Source organism: Peromyscus leucopus, chromosome 5 (assembly GCF_004664715.2).
Source record: "Peromyscus leucopus breed LL Stock chromosome 5, UCI_PerLeu_2.1, whole genome shotgun sequence".
NCBI lineage: Eukaryota > Metazoa > Chordata > Mammalia > Rodentia > Cricetidae > Peromyscus > Peromyscus leucopus.
In genome coordinates, this window is record NC_051067.1 from 138,559,970 (window position 1) to 138,580,288 (window position 20,319).

At 42.6% G+C, this 20,319-nt stretch overlaps 1 protein-coding gene across 11 annotated transcripts in view; it reads left to right on the forward strand.

The window, feature by feature from the left end:
• Dnajc5b (DnaJ heat shock protein family (Hsp40) member C5 beta) overlaps positions 1–20,319 on the forward strand; it is a 163,484-nt gene that overhangs the window by 102,962 nt on the left and 40,203 nt on the right. For 8 of the 11 annotated variants that reach the window (XM_037206401.1, XM_037206399.1, XM_037206398.1 and 5 more), the window contains one exon: positions 3,601–3,854. The exons of the other annotated variants lie outside the window; for them this stretch is intronic. The gene's annotated coding sequence lies outside the window, so the exon portion shown is untranslated. The remainder of the gene's footprint in view (positions 1–3,600; positions 3,855–20,319) is intronic. 11 annotated transcript variants of the gene reach the window in all.

The window sequence follows — 20,319 nt, forward strand, 5'->3', positions numbered from 1 at the left end:
GCAGGCGTTTTCCACATTACCTGACTGAAGAGCTCTCTGAGTCTGCTCTCTCTGACGTGGGGTCAACAGCAGCTCTCAACTGGGCAGCTCCCTAGAACCACCTGGGGACCTCTTTAAAAATGCCTCCAGCCCAACCATGGTGCAGGATTTGGCTTTGGGTTAGTTTGTGTGGTCCTAGGCGTGAACACTCTTAGACTCGGTGCCTGCCATTCTTGAGCATTCTGGTCTAGTTCTTCCTCTTTCACCTTGTAAGTTTCAGTACTTCATACATATTTGTAGATTTGGCCAAATTAAAATCTCAGCCCCCTTGTAACTTTAAAATTATATTAGTATTTTTCAAGATCTCCAGGTGGGAAACAATGGGCCTCAGCTTTGAAACCAGGCTGGTGGGCTTTGTAGATAAAATTATCAAGAAAAAAAAAGTTAAAAAAAACTTATAAGAATAACAAAACACTCTGGGAATTAAGCTGTTTGCTCTCCTATGACACATAGAACTGGATTCTACAGAGCGGCCGGGTCGTTATGTAGTTCTGGCTGAGACACAGTGGAATCTTCATTTGACAGGGCCTAAGAAGCAAACCCGGAAAGTTCCCTTTCCAATTTCATTTAACACAAAGAATTCTGACCAGACTGTCGCTCTCTTTGAAACTGGTGTGAGACTGGATATGTAACCCAGTAACATAGTGTTTGTCTGGCGTATTTGAGGTCCTGCGTGCCATCCCAGCCTTGTAGACCAAACCAAACCCCAAACCCAAACCAGCTGAACAGCAGCAACAACAAAGAAAACAAGGTGGCCTGAGTTCTACAAATAATAGTGATTATGATGATGATAGTGATGATGATGACGATAATAATAGTGATGATGATGATAATTAATAATCACACCTAAACAGCTGCTGCTTGTCAGACTTGTCATTTCTGAACCACACCTAACAGAAGGTTTATTTCTGCTCATGGTCTTGGGGGTTTCTGTCCGTGGTTTTCTGACTCCTTGTACTTTGGCAGGACATTGTAGAAGCAGCATTATGTGGAGGAGGAAGTTGTTCACCTCATGGTAGACAGGCAACCCGCAGAGGGGAAGGTACTGCAGGATCACGTGTGACCTTCACAGCCACATCTCCAGTGACCTATTTCTTCTAGCTAGGCCACCTCTCAAAATAACATAGCCACCTGGAGACTCAGCACCCGGGACTGTGGGGGGCACTTCATATTCACACCACAGCAGTGATGTCTGGAGGTGACACAGAGTGTAACAGGGACAGCAACATTGCCTTTACCCATGCTGTTAGGGAGCCTTTGTGTGAAGATGTTGTTAGAGCTCTGTGTCCCTGCACGGCCTTGTTCAGCGTAAGTGCTGGGTGAGCCTTCTTAGATAGGAAATTTAAATGAGAGACCAGGTGCTCCCACATTCACCGTTTCAGTTGAGCATTCAAGGACTTAGTCTGATGGACAGCACCACAGATTCTGTCCTGGTAGATCAGGTATTTCTTCAAATAATCCTAACCATATGTTTTAGTTGAGAATGATGTCTTAAAGGCTCTAAGAGCCTCTAAGGGAACAGTGAAGACTACTTCAGTAGAACACAGGGGGGATATTAGTGTATTCGTTTATTTTTGTATCTGACCAAAGTACCTCACGGACCTCACGGACCAACTGGGAAGGTTTACTTTGAATCGGGTTTCAGTCCATCATGGCGGGGGGCGGGGAGGGGAGGGGAGCCACTTAGTCTGTGGCCGCAAGAGAGCATAACAGAGATCCTGTTCACGGCGTGGCAGGCCAGGGAGGAGAACGGGGTAGGAACCAGGGACTGGGTACAACCTTCAAAGGCTTGTCCACAGCGGCCCACTTCCGCCAGCTATCCCGGCCTCCTGAAGTTTCCAGAATCTCCCAAATGGCACTGCCAGCTGAGGACAAGTATTCAAGCATGAAGCCATGGGACATTTGGGATTCAAACCATGACAATTAACATTTCACACTCCTCTGGCCACCAACATGGCTCATTTCAACCTTCCACCCTGGCTTTTCTAAGTCCTCCTTTTTAAATGTGTGAACCTTACAATGCCTCTAGTTTAATGCTTTCAGATCTGTTGCCTATGTGCCGTCCATCTGTTCTCCCTTTTACTAATATCACCTGAAACTCTTTCCTTCAGTGAAGTCTCAGTAGGCTCTGGCTTTCCTTTTTGGTGGTGTGTGCTCAGAAACCCTCTATGTATAGGTGTGTAATAGCATCTTACGCATGAGGGTATACATATGTAATACACATACATATATAAAAGAAGAAGCCCCTTTTACTTCATCCTCCTGTTTGGTATATACCAGTAATGGCTTCATGAGGCTCTTTTCTGATCTGTGTGGTTGTTTTTGTCCAGGGAGGCATGGCCAGATCTGTCACTGCTTTACATGACTTGGCAGCATCTATCCAAAAACCCACTTTTATGCTTCCTTGAATGGCTTGAATACCATCCCTTCAGGAAGTCTGTGACTCTTGAGCCCCACACCCCCAAAGTCTGCGTCCTTTTTTAAAATAAGTATTTTTCTAGCACCCAGCCCTGTGCCTGGACCCAGCGGGTGACTAGTTTGAGAGAACAAGTCAGTAAGAACCTACAATTTCTACTTTATTCTATTATTTTTTTGTTGTTTAAAAAAATGCTTTGTTGCTTAAGCATAGCTACAGTTCCATTTTACCCAAGAGTTTTACAATACACTTCTAAAGCTAATGAATTACGCAATACTAAAATATTAATGACGTAAGAAAAATAAGTGTGAAAAATACTGAATGTTACTGAACTGTCTGGTGTTAAGTTGAATTTGGAACAGCGGCTGTAGCTTTTTCAAAGCTATCCACCCTTGTCAACACGGCAAATATTTTCATTTCTTTAAGGACACTGTCCTTAGGCTGAAGTGATGCTGGAATCTGAGCACTTAGCTCTTAAATCTCTTTAGGGGTGTGCCCTCCCTCCCATGTCTCTGGGATGGGTTGCTTCCCAAACTCTGACTGGAAATGAGGATGAGTGAGGTTGTTCTTTGCTGTCTAAAATCCAAACGCCCTCTAGAGGCGGAGTGTTCTGCACGGAGCTATGGGATGGCTTCAGGCCTTCCTGTCCTGCTAGGGAGGAGAGACCACCTTTAGGCGGGGAGCCACGCCACCTGAGTCTGCCATCAGTATGTTCTTACCAGCCATCGCTGGAGCTGTTTTCTCACATGACTTTCTCGTGTGAACGTTTGCGATTGTTTAAAGATCAAATGACTGTGAAACTATGGGAAGAGTTGTATCAATATAGTAAGCCATTAAAATGCCCCTTTACTATTTCCCAGTAATTTTAGCTCAACTGGGCATTAAAATGCCCCTTTACTATTTCCCAGTAATTTTAGCTCAACTGGTTAACTAGCCTTAGAACAAAAAGACAATGAGATCTGAAGGGAGCCACTCCAAGGTGAAGGGAGCCGAAGGGAAGCACAGGGCGGTTCCACGGCAGAGCTGGCCGAGCAGCGCACCAGCCGATGAAGGGTGGACGCTGCGTAGGTTCGGTGTCACGATGCTCTGTAATAGCAGACTGTATGATCATGTATGTTTTATTCATCCTTTGTTACGTTTTCCAGAGGGATAACCAATTGGCTGATAAAGTAACAAATGAAAAGTAACCCGACTCCATTGGCCTGCGCAACCCGGCGGCAAGGATGGAAAGGAGTGGGTCTTAGCTCTGCCACAGCGGGACGGCTATGGAGTAGAGCTCCTTTCCTGCTGCTGCTGCTGCTGCTGCTGCTGCTGCCGGCTCTCTGCACACCTGTTTCCAGACCCGGCGAAAACAGCACGTTCTTCCTGTCGGAGGACAGAATTGGAGTCATAGGAACAGGTACTGTGGGCTATTGGAAACACGCCTGAATTGCCCCGTCTTCAGGTTGCTGTTTATATAAATACGAATGCAATTAAGAAGCATTTATGTCCAAATAGCAAATAAATGATTATGCTAGGGACAGTGATTATTTTTAAAACATGGCGTGCTGTTTAGATTATGAGAGGTCCCCCCAAAATGGCAGGGCCTGTTCGTTTCCCCAGTGACGGCCACTGCGGTGTGTTGTCTAGGTTTAACCAGCTAATCTCCTGGTCCACACTCGTGTCTTCTAGTCACGAAAGAACCATGCTAAGAAAGGCATAGTTTGATTCTTTTTTTCATAATTCACGTACTGCAGCGTGGAAGAAGAGCACTCTTGGATCCCTGGAATTAGAGTTTTTAGAATATTAGTTTTATTGTGACCCAGTGCCCATCTCCAGCACAGCACTGACCCTTCTTTCAGTTCTAACTAGGACCCAGGAGCAGGTGAGCAGCATGCAGTTTGGTGACAGTGGTCAATGCTTTAAGAGTTTATGATGCTAGTAGAATTATAATGCAGCCAAAAAGTCATTTTCAGCTCAGAAGATTAAGTATCAAACGTCAATTGCTTGATGACTTTGCAAGGCAGCATTTCCCCCACTGGATGGCTTATAGAATTCTGCTTGGGAATATTAGAATTGAAAAGTATTTAGAAGAATTTATGAAAATTAAATTTACATGCAAGATTAAATAATGGGCCCATTATTTACTACAGGTTGTTTAGGAAGAGGTTTTATAGGCAATTTTGACTACAGTTGTCTAGCTGGTATTTCTTGGGACATAATATCTTCATTTTCATATAAGGATTTCTATGTATTACTCTCTCTGAGATGAAATAACACCTGAATAATACATGAAGAGTCTGGTTCTGAGCCCAGTGAGGAGATGAAGCATATATTGTTGCTGCTTACACATGAAGAAAATGCGCAGTTTTCCTGCACATTTCAGAGCCAGCCAACTAATAACCACACTGGCCAACTTTTTATGATGTCCTAAATATAATACAAATGCCTCGGGGCATTTTTAAGTACCTTAATTTAGAGGCATTGAATGTCTAAAGAGAATTTTTTGGACATAAGGCAAAGAGGACATAAAATACAGCAAACTCCACACCACCCTTTGTGAGCATCGCCAATCTATATCATCAGGCAATAGTCCACTACTACATTTAACTTAGCAAGAATAAATTATAACACAGATTTCTCAAGGAAATGATGATTTGAAAAACCTGTAAATTGAAGGAGCACCAAGCTTACCTGGCTATAGATTTTCATTTAGGAAACTAATCAGTGAAATCTGTCTTTATTTTTCCATTGGGAAGAGGAATGTAGGAAAGCATGGGCCCGGGGGCAGGGAAACATCCCATGATGATGTATCCAGGACTTTTCTCTGGAGGGTTTAGGCATAGCCCAATCTTCCTGTTCCACACCAGGGACAGTTTTGAAGGCAGCATCCTTCAAAATAATACTACAATGATGCCTGAAGATATTGCCAGGGTCCCTGGCCTGCCTTACTCCTAGTGGAAAGTGTACTAAATCAGTATGCAGGCACTCTCATCCCTGGGAACTTTGGGTGGTTCCTGTAAAACATGTAAATGCTAATGGCTAGGATGCTTTGCTTGTACATGAGAGCCTCTTATGCCTGATAAAATGACGCTGGATACCAAATCTAACATTCACCTCCTATCAGGGACTGGCCAGCAGGGGTCAGCACTGAGAACCAGGAGCTTTGGTATGGAAGGTGAAGCGTGCTTTTTCATAGGAGGCAGGGGCAAGTTTAGCAAAGACCAGAAGGCCTCAGGGTTGGGGGTGGTGTGGCTTCCAGAGCTCTGAGAGCAGCCATGGGACTATTTGGAGATGCTTCAAGGAGTTTTGACACAAAGATAATCTTCTTTTCTACTTATTTGGCTTACAAACTGGTCTGCAGGCAGAAACTCCTAAATTTTTATGTGGCTCTTGCATTTCTTTAGTTTTGAGTATCTCCTCTCCTATTTTCCTTTGGGAGTTCCCTCTTAGTCTACAGTCTTACTGTATGTGCTGAGAGAAGAACCTGTCACGGTAGTCCTTAGATCCTGTTGTCCTTCCGGGGGGCCTCTCATCCTGGACACAGCTGCAGGCCCCCTCAGAGCCCTGGTCAGGTAAGTGTAAGGCCGCACAGGTCGATGTCATCCCATTCGGGTGATTTCAACACTGTGGACATTTTTGTGAACTGTTAGGCGCCTTACCCAACGTACACCAAAGAACACAGGCTTAGAATCAGATTGATCCAAACTCAACCCTCACCTGTGTAAACCTGACCAGTTTTAGTTCCACTGGACTCAATGTTATCAAGTAAAAAACAAAAACAAAAAACAAAACCCCGGACAATGACATAGAGATTCACACTTGTGACCACTTGGAAGCTACCAACTCATCCTAAAAGGCTTCATAAGATGACATTAATATACAAACTTTCCATGATTAAAACAATAAAAGACTACCCAGGTCCTCATCACGGTGAGTTTAACCAGCTAACTTGGGTAATATCCAGAGACCAGACATTGCTGAAGGCCAGACTTCCTGTAACTCCATTTTCTACCGTGATGCATAAACTCTTCGAGTTTATTATTTTAAAAAGGGAGACAGTACTCCTGTGAGTCAGGTAACTCATGTTAACAGCCAATCAATACCTTCCCTGCCTCTCTGAGGCAGACCTCAGAAAAAGGTGATTTCTCACTGGGATGCTAATTTATTTGTTTACTCTGGATTCTCTACCTTAAAGAAGGCCCACCCTGGAGGCACATCAGAATCAGAAAGTGAATAAGGAGCATGGAGTGAGATGAGCCAACTATTCCAGAGCCTCAGACCATTGTCTCTGGCTCCATTTCTTTCAAGCAGAGTTGCATGGCCAATGAGACATGGATTCTTTGGCTCTTCCCTTTGGTAGTACCTAGTTGGTACGCAAGTCTTCGCCTCTGCATTTCCTTTCTGTTCATGTCCATGTCTGTTGTGGTGTGAATGAGAAATGTCTCCCATAGCCTCACATGACTGGACACTTGGTCCCCAACTGGTTACTGCTGTTTGGGAAGGTTGGAGCCCTTCAGGAGGTAGAGCCTCACTGGCGGTGGGCCTTTAAGGGTTTGTAGACGGCCCTACTTCCTGTTCGCTTTCTGCTTTCTGAGTTCGGCTGTAGTGGGACCAGCCAGTTTCCCCCTGCCCGTTGCCATGTCTTTCCTGCCATGAGAGACTGCATCTCTCGGGAACTGTAAGACAAAATGAGTTCTTTCTCACTTATGTTAATTTTGGTCAGGGTATTTTATCACAGCAACAGGCTTAAACTAAGGCAGTGACTAATTACTCTTCAAAAACAGCACAGAGGGAACCTGGTTCTGTCGGTTTTATTATTCAGTTATCCGAGGTTTCCATCTGGTCTTACAAGACCAGGAGACATTTATCTCTTTAAGATAACTTTAAGACAAGGTAGTTCTTCCCAGATCCATCATGGCCTGACCTCCCAGCTTGAATTAGTGCAGTCTCTCCCTGGTATTCTTCAGTGCCGATACCAGGATCAAATGATATGACACATGCAGAGATGTCCTGAGACATAGATGATGCTCTGTAAATGCTAGTTCCCTGTTCTCCATCCCTTTTGTGCCATACAAGAGCTTTGATAGCCTTATTGGTCAGAACGTGTCCACAAACACGGACAGCAAGCTTTGAGGACTAGAGATCAGTAGTGAAGAGAGACATGTGAGTGAGCAAGCATAGTCCACTGAGCACAATGAACAAATTGTTCCCAGACCCACAAGCTGTGGAGATAAATGTAGCCTCACCGTTCAGTGTACTGCTCTGCGGTACAACCACAAGGCCTCATCATCATCCCCTGCACCTGAAGAGGGCCTCGAAGCTCCACCCTTCACTCTCGTCATTGGCCCCTAGTTTATATTTATATCATTGTTTCCCTTAGTAATCACACCTACAGTATGCGCAGTATAACCTGATGCTCCGCCCACACCCACCCTTCCCGCCCTTTCAGGTCTTACATCTCTCTGGCTTCCAGGGCTCCCAGGCATTTCCAGACATCCTTGGAGGTATGACAAATGCTTTCTGAAGTATTATTGGGTCTTCTGAGAGCTATCCTCTGACCAGGCCCAAGGGTGGCGGCAGCAGTGTCTCCTGTCAATCTTCTGCCTCTGCTTCCCCTAGAGGAAAACTCAGGTCTTTGTCTGCCTGAGGCTGCTTCTCCCTAGAATGTGGTCTCGAAGTTCCAGACCTTTGTCCTCTTTAAGTCCTTAACAAGTGTCTGAGGAAACATCTCTTTGATTTCTAACTCTCTCTCTCCATAAGCCAAGCCTGATGATGCAGGCAAGTAATCCCAGCACCTAGGTGGCTAGTTCAAGAGGGTTGGCTGGTTCAAGGTCAGCCAGGGTATACAGTGAGAGGGTGGGTTTGTTTTAAGTATTCTAGGACTATCTGTTGATTTATGGGAACCATGATGCCCTAATTAGCTTTAATTGTCAACTTGACACATCTTAGAGGGATCTGAGAAGGAAGCCTCAACTAAGGACTTGCCTAGATCAGATTGGCCTGTGGGCATGCCTGTAGGGGGTTACCTTAATTACTAATTGATGGAGGAGGGTTCAGCTCACTGAAGGCAGCACCATTCCCTTGGTGGTTGATGCTGGGTTGTATAAAAAGCTGGCTAACCTACATACAAGTAACATTATGCAGACTGAGCAGGTTGCGTTTATGTGTTTGGGAATGTGTATGTATATACATATGTGACTATCAAAAATTAATGAAAAAGAGGCTATGGATTCGGAAGAGAATAAGGAGGGGTGTGTGGGAAGGTTTGAAGGGAGGAAAGGGAAGGGGGAAATGCTGTAATTAGATTATAATCTTAAAAATAGTTTTTAAAAAGCTAGATAAGCACCAGCTGGAGTGAGCCCACAGGCTGCCCTCCTCCCTGGTTTCTGCTTCAAGTTCTTGCCCTGACTCCTCCAATGGGACAGTGACCTGGAAGTATAAACCAAATAAATACTTTTCTCCCTCAAGTTGCTTTAGTCATGGTGTTTTATCATGACCAAATGAAACTAGAACACAGGGCATCTCTCGTGTTTTCTGAGACAGATGACAAAGAATGAACACATTTTTTTTTTTCCTCCCTCAAATTGAAACCATTTTGAATCCTGACTATTGAGAAAAGTCAATAAAGAAAAGGTAACCGGGCTGGGAAGAAAGCTTAGTCAGTGACGTGATTCCCTCACCAAAGTGAGGATCCGAGGTCCCCGTGTCCCCAGAAAAACCCTGCTACGCTGGCCCACACGTTTAATCCTAGTGTGGGGAGGCAGAGACAGGTGGATCTTGGGGCTGGCAGGCAAGTCAACCAAGCCAACTGACTGAGCTCCAGGCCAGGGAAAGCCCCTGTCTGATAACAGATGAGTGGATTCTGAGGAAGAAAACCTGAGGCCCACTCCTGACCCCCCACTCATGTGGCACACACCCACGCATGGACGTATGCGCGCGCGCACACACACACACACACACACACACACGTGCGTTTGCTGGGCTTTGATTTCTCCTTAACTCTCTTGAATAGTTCTCCCCAGGCTTCCATCGCCCACATCAATCAATTTCTCTTATCTCTACTGGGAATACTACATTCTGGATCTACTGGATGTATTTGGTTCAAATATCTTAGTATATAACTTATTTTTCCCAAATTATTCTTTACCAAGGACCTGGTGAGCACCTTCAACTTAAAGGACAGATTTAAGAAAAACCCACAATAAATTAACCTGACTGGGAGGAGATTCCCCAGGAATCACCATAGGTGTTTGAGGGTATAAGGTACTTGGGCGCCATGGTGATTTGAATGAAAATGGCCCCCAAAAGGAGTGGCACTATTAGAGTGTGTGGCCTTGTTGGAGGAGGTGTGGCCTTGTTGGAGGAGGTGTGGCCTTGTTGGAGTAGGTGTGGCCTTGTTGGAGTAGGTGTGGCCTTGTTGGAGTAGGTGTGGCCTTGTTGGAGTAGGTGTGGCCTTGTTGGAGTAGGTGTGGCCTTGTTGGAGGAGGTGTGGCCTTGTTGGAGGAGGTGTGGCCTTGTTGGAGTAGGTGTGGCCTTGTTGGAGGAGGTGTGGCCTTGTTGGAGGAGGTGTGGCCTTGTTGGAGTAGGTGTGGCCTTGTTGGAGTAGGTGTGGCCTTGTTGGAGGAGGTGTGGCCTTGTTGGAGGAGGTGTGGCCTTGTTGGAGGAAGTGTGTCACTGGGGGTGGACTTTGGGGTTTCAGTCCCACATGCAAGCCAGGCCCAGTGGCACTCTCTCTTCCTGCTGCCTGCTGATCCAGATGTAGAACTCTCAGCTGCCTCTCCAGCACCATGTCTGCCTGTGTGCTGCCATGCTTCCTGCCAGGATGATGAGCTAAACCTCTGAACTGTAGGCCAGCCCCAATTAGATGTTTTCCTTTATAAGAGTTGCCGTGGTACCAGGCAGTGATGGTGCATGCTTTTAATTTCAGCACTTAGGAGGCAGAGGCAGGTGGATCTCTGTGACTTCCAGGCCAGCCTGGTCTGCAAAGTTAGTTCTAGGCCAGCCAGAGCTGTTAGACACAGAAACTCTCAAATTAAAAAAAAAAAAAAAAAAAAAAAAAAAAAGAGTTGCTGTGGTCATGGTGTCTCTTCACAGCAATAAAACTCTAAGACAGGCCTCCTAGTTGACAATAACCAAAAAGTAGCTAAAACATGCTTAGAAGGGAATGTGGGAGTGTGTAAATGTCTGTGTTGGTATTTATTCGTTCAATCTAGGAGAAGGTTGACTGGTCCACTGTGGGAGGGTAGGAGCTTCCCAGGGCAGGCCTGGGGAGATCAAAAGCCAGAGGACGGGGTTCCAGGGACTTTCTCACCTCCTACTGCTCTTCTGATAGTTGATTTCAGATTTTTCAGAGCAACTGGCAATACTTAACTTGCCCATTTAGTAGACACACTGGGTCACTGTCCTATGTAAAATAATCCAGGGATGAATGCTAATGTCTGGCTTGGATCAGGTAGCAGCTCCTCATCTTATCAGGTGAAACTTGAAACAGAAGCAGGTCTTTGGGAAAGCATGTGTTACACTGGAGACCTATATACTCCTCAGAAAAATAGAAAAGAGAACTAATTGGTTGCTAGGAAGATTACCAGTTATAAAGATTTCTAGCCAGAATGACCCAAAGTGTACTTGATAATATGCCTAGATGACCTTTAATTCCAGATTTGAGGATTTGGATTGCTATGTTTATGCATTAACTAATTACTTAATTTGGCAAAATGATATATATTTATTATGTGTAACATGATGTTTTGAATTATGCATATTATGCATACATGGTGGAATGGCTAAATCAAGCTGATTAGCATATGCATTATCTTATGCTTTTTGTGGTGAGAATGCCTAAGCTCTACCCTCAGCAATTTTTAAGAACACAGTGCACCACTATTTGCTATAGTCACCATGCTGTATGGTAGGTCTCCTGAGCATATTCTTCTGTCTTACTGAGACTTTATATCCCTTACTAAAAGCTCTTCAGCTTCTCCCCACCAGTTCCTTGTAACCTGCATCCTACTCTTTAATACTCTGAGTGCAAGTTTGGGGGTATTTTATTTTATTTTATTGGCTGGAGAGACAGCCGTGGGTGCTGGGAACCAAACTCTTATATTTTTGGTTGTGAGCCTAGACTTTAACGGCTGAGCCATCTCTCCAGCCCATATTTTATTTTTTTAATGAGGTCATGTGTTATTCTTTCTTCTGTGTCTGGTTTATTTCATTTAACATAATGTCCTCCAGGTTCATTGATGTCTTTGCAAATGACAGTATTTCTGTCTTTTCAAAGTGCAGTCCGTTGTGTGGATACACACACCACAGCTCACACTATATGCCATGTATGCTTAAATTGATTCCGTATCTTCCTGCTATGGACAGCGCTACAATGAGCTAAGGATGCAGATTTCTCCTCAACACACTGATTACATTTCTTCTCAGCCTACACCCAGAAGTGGCATTTGCTGATGCATTCATATTGTTATCGGTCAGTAACTTTCAGAATCCTGCTATCCAGCAAGACTTTGGACTCTCATTCAAAGGGACAGCAGGATGGTGTCCCTCCTTTCCAATCCTTTTCATTCACAGCCTGTGTGTAGTGTGACTTGTGGAGAAGCTGACTTGTTACTTCTGTTACTAGAAGCACCAGAAGCCAGAGGAAAGGATTTCCAGGTTACCAGTTACTGTGGCAGTTTTTTCAACCTTGTGGGTAGTCACCAAGGCTCTGGTGCCAAGAGAAGAGTGAGATGGAGGATTGGAATAGCAGCTCTAGTTGCTAGAACAGTTGAAAAGTTCAGTAGTTTACCAGATGGAGTGGCGTCCAGTGTGCATGTTTGATTTTGTGTTGTGGTTGGCAGTTAGGATTCCTTCTCCTACTTTTCTTGTGTAAGATCCTGTAAATTATGCCCCTCTGACATCCAGGGACTCCACTTTCAAGGAAGAGGAAAATGTATCCGGTTCCATGGCTAGCTCTTGACCCTTACAGTCTTATTATTGGGTAGGCTGCTTTTGATCTCAGTGCCTTGAGGCAGTTGGATGTCACTTTCCTCTTTAAAGAAGCTGAAGGTTCAGAAAAACATTTTGAAGTTACATTGTTGTTTTTAGGACAATCAGCCATCACTAAACCTTGCTGAAGTCTTATGGACTTCTAAGATCACTGTAACCAACCAGCTAACAATCTGTAGCTTTTGCTTTTGTCTGAGGAGATAGCAGCATGGACCTTGTCGGAGGAGAGCTGGGAGTTCCTCCAGCTGTGCCTGCCTGCCACTGCTGTGTGTAATGTGGCTCTTTTAATGCCTGTCGTATCCTTACGCTGCTTCAATGACTTGGCCTGACTAGGGGTGCCAAGAGAATGGAGAAGAGACAGACACACATGCCCAGGAAAGCTGGGAGCAGTTGGACAGCACTTTCTGTTGGAGAAACTGCAGCAGCCCAGAAGCATGACACGATTATTATATACAGTAGAAGAGAGGGCAGTGTTGCTGCACACAGCTGAGACAGGAAACAGAGTTATTACAGATAAACAAGGAGGCGGGCTTCATGGTATACAGCTGAACATGGAGGCAGCTTTAACTAATCTCAGAAGAGAGTCAGCAGCAGTGGGCATTTTCTTCACACACTATCAACATCCACATATAGACCAAAAGGAAGGCTTTGCCATCCCTCCGAGCCTCACCCGGAGCTGAAAGGGTTGACCATTTCCATGGATTTGATGCTAGGGTCCTTGACACGGCCAGCTCATGACAACACACATTCACTTAGGACTTGACACACTCAAGGCTTCCTCAACTCCCCACAGATGCCACCACTCTCACCAGGGATTCTTTGATCTGTCCCCTAAACCCTGAAACCAGCTCCTTAGCCTTGGTATATTCATTCATTCACATTGGTTCACTAGAGTGTGTGTGTGTGTGTGTGTGTTAAAGAGATGGATATGTATCTTTCATTTAGAATGAACATATTATCTTTTTCTGATTCTTTAATGGTTTTTAGTTAATGTTTAATTAGTATACAAATTAGGGAGTTCCATTATGCCATTTTCTTGCATAGATATCACTCACTATACGTTGTTCATCTTCTTCACCACTTCCCTTGGACATTCCTTTCTTCTTGCTATCTCCTTTCCTCTCCTAAATAGCCCCCTCTACTTTCACACCATAGAAACATATGTGCATATAGTTAAACACAGATTCTGTGTGGGAGACAAATAGGAAATAGTTTGTCTTTCTTCTCTCTAATCCTTGCTTCTCTAGACCGGCTCCCCTTCCATCATAGACCCCCTGTCTATATTTAGATCTTGATTGCCCCAAGAGGGCAGAGGCAGTCTTTGTCTCTGAGTGTAGAGCTTTTTTGCCAGAACTGGTAGTCCCCAGGTCCATCCATTTCCCTGCAAGTGAGGTTTTCATTCTTCTTTATGACTGAAGAAACAGCATATGCTTGTACCATGTTTTCTTTAGCCATCCATCTGTCGAGGAGCATCTAGGTTCCAGATCTCAGCTGTTGTAAACAGTGCCGTAAAAACAGTCGTGCGAGTTTTTTCGCGCTTAGATTCCTCTGGCTATGTATCCAGGAGTGGTGTGACTGGATCATATGGTTCTTCTGCTTTTAGTTTCTTGAGGAAACTCTGTGTTGCTTTCCATAGTGGCTGCATCACATTAGAGTCCCACCAGCCCTTCATAAGGGCCCTTCTTCCCTACATTCTAGCCAACATTTTTTAATTTTCTTTCTTTTTATTTTTGAATAGGGTGTTCAGAATAGTTTTAGTTTTGATTTCCCTGGTGGCTAGAAGTGTTTATTGACCATTTAGAGTTCTTGAGAAGTATTGAGTCAATTCACTTGCCCATTTACTAATTAGATGATTCGTGTGTGTGTGTGTGTGTGTGTGTGAGAGAGAGAGAGAGAGAGAGAGAGAGAGAGAGAGAGAGAGAGAGAGAGAGAGAGAGAGGAGAGAGAGAGAGAGAGGAGAGAGGAGAGAGGAGAGAGGAGAGAGGAGAGAGGAGAGAGGAGAGAGGAGAGAGGTTTGGAGTATATTAATTAATCCCATGATAGATTTGTAGCTGGTAATGATTTTTCTTCCATTCTGTAGGCTGTCATTTGCTCTATTGATTGTCTCCTTCCCTGGCAGAAGATTTTAATTTTATACAATGCTGCTTGTTACTTTGGAAAACTGTTTCCCCGAGCTGAATCTTTTTCCAGAAGTCTTGCTTATATCTTTATATCAAAGTGTTTTTCTTTATCAGTTTAGAGTTGGGGGGGGTCTTATGTTAAGATCTTTGATATATTTTTAATTGACTTTTTACAAGTCAAGAGAGACACAGTTGCATTCTTATACATTGGTAATTTTCCAAGCACTATTTGTTGAACACTTTCTTTATCCTTAATGTATATTTTGGACACCTTTGTCAAAAATTAGGTGGCAGCCGGGCGGTGGTGGCTCACGCCTTTAATCCCAGCACTCGGGAGGCAGAGCCAGGTGGATCTCTGTGAGTTCGAGGCCAGCCTGGGCTACCAAGTGAGCTCCAGGAAAGGCGCAAAGCTATGCAGAGAAACCCTGTCTCGAAAAACCAAAAAAAAAAAAAAAAAAATTAGGTGGCTGTAGGTGTGTGGCTGTATTCTAGGTTCTCTGTTGTACTCTATCGGTCCATGTGTCCATTTCTGTGCCAGTATCATGGTGTTTTGTCACTATGGCTCAGGAGTATAATTTGAGATCAAGTATTGCAATACCTCAGGATTGTTCTCTCTGCACAGGATTCCTTTAGCTGTCATATAGACTTTAGGATTGAGTTGTCTAGTTTTGTAAAGAATGCCATTGGAATTTTTATGGGGATTGTACTGCATCTGTAGATAATATTTAGTGATATATTTTTAAAATATTAACTCTGCCGACATGGAGATTTTCCCATCAATGCTAATGTCTTCTTCTGCATTTCAAAGTTTTTGTTACAAAGGTCTTCTATCTCCTTGGTTAAATTTATTCCAAGTTATGTTTTTAAAGCCACTGGCAATAGTAATACCCACACCCAGGCAGGTTTTATTGTTAACTTCGTATTCGGCTATTTTGCCACAAGTGTTTATTGAGTCCTAGAGTTTTCTGCTGGATTTGTTAAGTCTTCAAAATACTGAATCATGTCATCTGCAAGTAAGGATAATTTGACTTTTTTACTATTTGTGTCCCTTTTAATTTTTTCCTTGTGACTAATATTCACAGCGTGTAAGAGTGAGGAGAATGGACACCTAATGTAGTTCCTGATTTAGAGGGAATGTGTTCTGTTTTTCTTATTTGATATGTTACTGTGGGCCTTGCTGTAGAAAACCTTTACTATGTTAAGGTATATTCCTCACATTCCAAGCTTCTCTGGGGTTTTTGCCATGAGGAATGATGCACTTTGTCAAGGGCCTCTTTCTGAGTCCCTTGAGATGATTGTGTGTAATATTGTACTGTTGATCTATGTATGTTGACCCATCCTCGAATTCTGAATGAAACCAACTGGTCACAGTGTAGGAGCTTCTCACTGTGGTCTTGGATTCATTCTGTATTAGACTGAGATTTTTTTCTATATTCATCAAAACTCTTCTCTTTTTCTTGTATCTTTATCTGGTTTTTTATTCAGGGTAATTGTGGTTCATAGGATCAAGGTTCATTGTGTCCCTTGGCTTTCTTTTTTTCCTTCCTTTCATTTTCTTCCTTCTTTCCTTCTATTTTGGAACAGTGTGAGAATCACTGGTGTTGGCTCCTCTTTAAAACTAGTTCTTTTAAAATTCTGGTAGAATTTGGCAATGACATCTCCAATTCTGTGGTTTTCTCAGGTATGAGACTCTTCATTACTACTTTAATCTCATTGCTTATTGTATATCTGTTGATTGATGTATTTTAATTATAGCCTCTTGATTTGGGTTTGGTAGGTCATAGATTTCTAGAAATTTACCCATTTGTCGCAGATTTTCCAGTTTATTTGAATGTGTTTTTAATTTTTCCCTGATTACCCTGTGAATTATTGATATCTATCATAGTGTTTTCCTTTTTGTCTTTAATTTTACTAATCTCTTTCTCTCTCTTTCTCTCTTCCTCTCTGTCAACTTGGTTAAGAATTTGTCAATCCTGTTTTTTCAATCACTTTTTCAAAGAACAAATTTTTTGCTACATTGTATGTATTGTTCTTTGATTCTCATTTCATTAATTTCATCCTTATTAATTTACTTCTACTTATTTGGGGTTTGGCTGGTTCTTGTTTTCCTAAGGCTTTAAGGTAAGTTACTAAATTCTTTGAGATTGCTCCAATTAAACATTTTAATTATGAGCAGTTATAAATGTCATCTTAGAACCACCTTAGCTGAATTTCAGGTCCTATTAAGTTCTGGTTTTATTTTAATTGTTTCAGGAATTTAAATTTTTTCCTTGATGGATATTGTTTTCTTTAAGCGACCCATTGACCATTCAAGAATATGTTGTTCAATCTTTAAGTACTTGGATAGTATCTGTAATTTCTCTTGCTATTGCTTTCTAGTTTTATTCCACTATGATCTGATACATAAGATCACTTGAATGCTAATTTGGAAGAATTTCCACATGCTCCTGAGAAAACAGTCTGTCCTACAGCTGTTAGGTGGCATAGTCTGTAATGTGTGTCGAGTCCATTTGATCTATGGTGCAGGTTAACTCCGAAGTTGCTTTGTGGATTTTGCGCTGGATGATCTACCTATTGGTGAGAGTGAAATGTTGAAGTCACCATCACTATTGGGTCAGAACCCAGCTGTTCTTCTACGCCTCTTAATATTTCTCAAAACTGGGAACCCCAATGCTTGATGCAAACATTCTTACACTTGTAATACTTTCCTTTCTTGTGTTTTGTTCTTCCTTTGAGACAGGGTCTAAACTCACTATTTGCTTGAGGCTGGTCTTGAACTCCCGATTCTACTCTCTCTGCCTCCTAAGTGTCACAATTACAGATGATTATAGGTATGCATCACCATATCTGGCTCTGTTATATTTTCTTCATGGGTTGTTTCCATTATTATTATGTAGGGGCTGTCTTTATCTCTTTTGGATAATTTTGGTTCAGAGTTCATTTTATCATATCAAGATGCCTATGCCAACTGGGTTTAAACTTCCACTTGCTTGGTAAATAGTTTCCTTCTTACTCTGTGTATTTGTCAGTGTGGTGTTTTACTGGGAGACAATGGGTAATTGTATTTTTGTCTTTTAACACAATCAACTAGTTTTCATCTTTTAATTGGAGAGTTAAGGCCATGCAAATGTAGAGTTTTTATTGATAGAGGTAGTCTAATTCCTGCAATTAAAAAAAAATGCTTACACGATTGTTCTTTTCTTTCTGTTTGTGTTGGGGGTTTGCTGTCTTTCTGTTGTAGACTTGATGGTTCATTTCCAGCTTCCTTCCTTCAGACATTCCTCTCTACAGTTGTATTCTTCCCTGTGCTTTCTTGACTGAGACTGTTTTGCTTCCTCTTGTGTGTTTAGATTCCTTTAAGTACTTTTCAGCAGTGCTTTAGTCTGTGTTTATGCTGAAATGTTCTTATTTCTCCATCACTTTTAAAAGATAGTTTTGCTGGGCCTAGCAATCTTGGTTGGAAACCATTGGCCTCAGAGCTTGAAATATATACTTTTATAAACTCCTGCCTTGGGGTGATTTCTGATGTTTTTTTAATGTGTTTACTTTTGGGGTTTTTTTTGTTTGTTTGTTTGTTTGTTTGGTTGGTTGGTTGGTTGGTTTTGGTTTTGGTTTTTTCAAGACAGGGTTTCTCTGTGTAGTTTTGGTGCCTTTCCTGGATCTCACTCTGTACACTAGGCTGGCCTCAAACTCATAGAGACCCACCTGCCTCTGCCTCCTGAGTGCTGGGATTAAAGGTGTGTGGGAATGTGTTTACTTTTGTGTGTGAGTTAGAATTTTCTCTTACAGCTTCCTATGCTGTTTATTTCCATGGCATTTTGACTATAGTGTGTCATGGAGAGGTTCCTCCAGTCAGGCCTATTTGGAGTATTAAACTGTCTAAACTTGTATATTCATTTCTTTCCCTAGACTTGGAGAAGTTTCTGTGATTTCATTACATTTTCTATGCCTTTAGTTTTTAAAAATATCTCAGCTCCATCTATTTACCACAGTCTAGGGTAGATTTGGTCTCCTATTTATATTCCATAGTTTTTTGAATTTGTAGCCATGCTAATTTTTATGTAATTGATATTTGAATGCAGTATTCAACCTTTTCCACGATCCCGGGTACATTTTCTTATGTTTGGTCCAAGTCTATTGGTGATACATTTCCCTTTGTTTTCTATTTGATCCACTGTTGTCCATTTCCAAATTTCCTTTCTTCTCACCCTCCCTTCCCCGTCTCAGTTTTCTAGTTTGCATTTCTTATCCATTTTACTGACTTTCTCATTTGTGTTTCTGGGTCTATTCCTCGGGTCTTGAATTGAGTTCTTCTTTTATGTTATTGATTATTTTTCCTGGTTTTTCGAGACAGGGTTTCTCTGTTGTTTTGGCGCCTGTCCTGGATCTCACTTTGTAGACCAGGCTGGCCTCGAACTCAGAGATCCCCACCTGGCTCTGCCTCCCAAGTGATGGAATTAAAGGCATGCACCACCACCACCTGGCTATATTTTTATAACTACACATATCAGTTATTCATCTGGCATTTTACCCATGTCAGTGTCTTTGAGCTCAGGTATTGAGGAGCTGTGGTCTGGAGGAGTCGTGTTGCCTTTCCTTTTCATACTTCTTGCATCTCTATTTTAGTTTGAGCATCAGTTGGTTTGGATGTCTCTTCCAGCTTTATTGAAGCATATTAGTGAGTAGCTTCTTTTTGAGTACTAATTGCCAGCACCATTCATGGGGAAGGGGAGGCTGCTATAACAGCAACAACATCAAACTAAACAAAATATAGACATATACTTACAGTTGATTAAAGCCTAGTCATACACCAGTTACCATAAAATAGCAAACGGCAAACGTAGAGTGTGTAGTAAAGTTGAAAATTGAGAGTAAAGGTAGAAATGCTAAATGAATGAGATAAAGGGAGCGGAAGAAGGGGGAAATAGAGGGGCAGGGTAAATAAAGGGACAAGGAGAAGAGTAGAGAAGAATGTTATAGAGAGACAGAGGAAAGTTCAAGAACTTGAAAATAAAAATACTGCCCAATAACAGAAAAATACATAAGCAAAAGTAATATAAGGATACAAATCAAATAAAAAACCTTAAAAAAGATAAACCCAAGGTATTACTAAAAATATAGTAAAAAGGAAAGGAGTGGGCAAAAAGAAAAAGGAGATAAAAGGATTGCACAGGTGATGATTATTGTTGATGACCAACTGAGAGGATCCAGAGTCATCTAGGAAGCAAATCTCTGGGTATGTTTGTAAGGGAGTTTCTAGATTGAGTTCACTGAGGCAAGAAGACCCACCCTGGGTATGGGCAGCAGAATTCTTTGGGTTATAAGGAGAAAGTAAACTAAATACTAGCATTTATAGCTCTCTGCTTCCTGACTGTGGATGCCAAGGGCCAGCTGCTTCACACACCTGCTGCCATGACGTCATCACTGCGGCAGACTGTAGTCTCTAACTGTGAGCTCAAATGGCTCTTCCTTCCTTAACTGACTTTTATTGTTTGTCACACAACAAGAAAAGAAACCAATACACATGCATCAACAAAATCAGAGGCACGGCAAAAAACGAGGAAGTCTCTCCTTTAAGACTAAAGATGATGTAGAAACACTGCTAAGACCCCAGCAAAAGCGAAAGAGAAACACAACTCAGTAAAGGGGTGCTGCGGTGGCTTCCTTTGGGGTCCTCTAGAGCTGGAGTCTTGTGGGTGGACACAAGAAAGTGATGATCAGTTGGATTCGTAGACTCTTGTCTGTTCTATGGTCTATGCTGGGCTGGGCCTG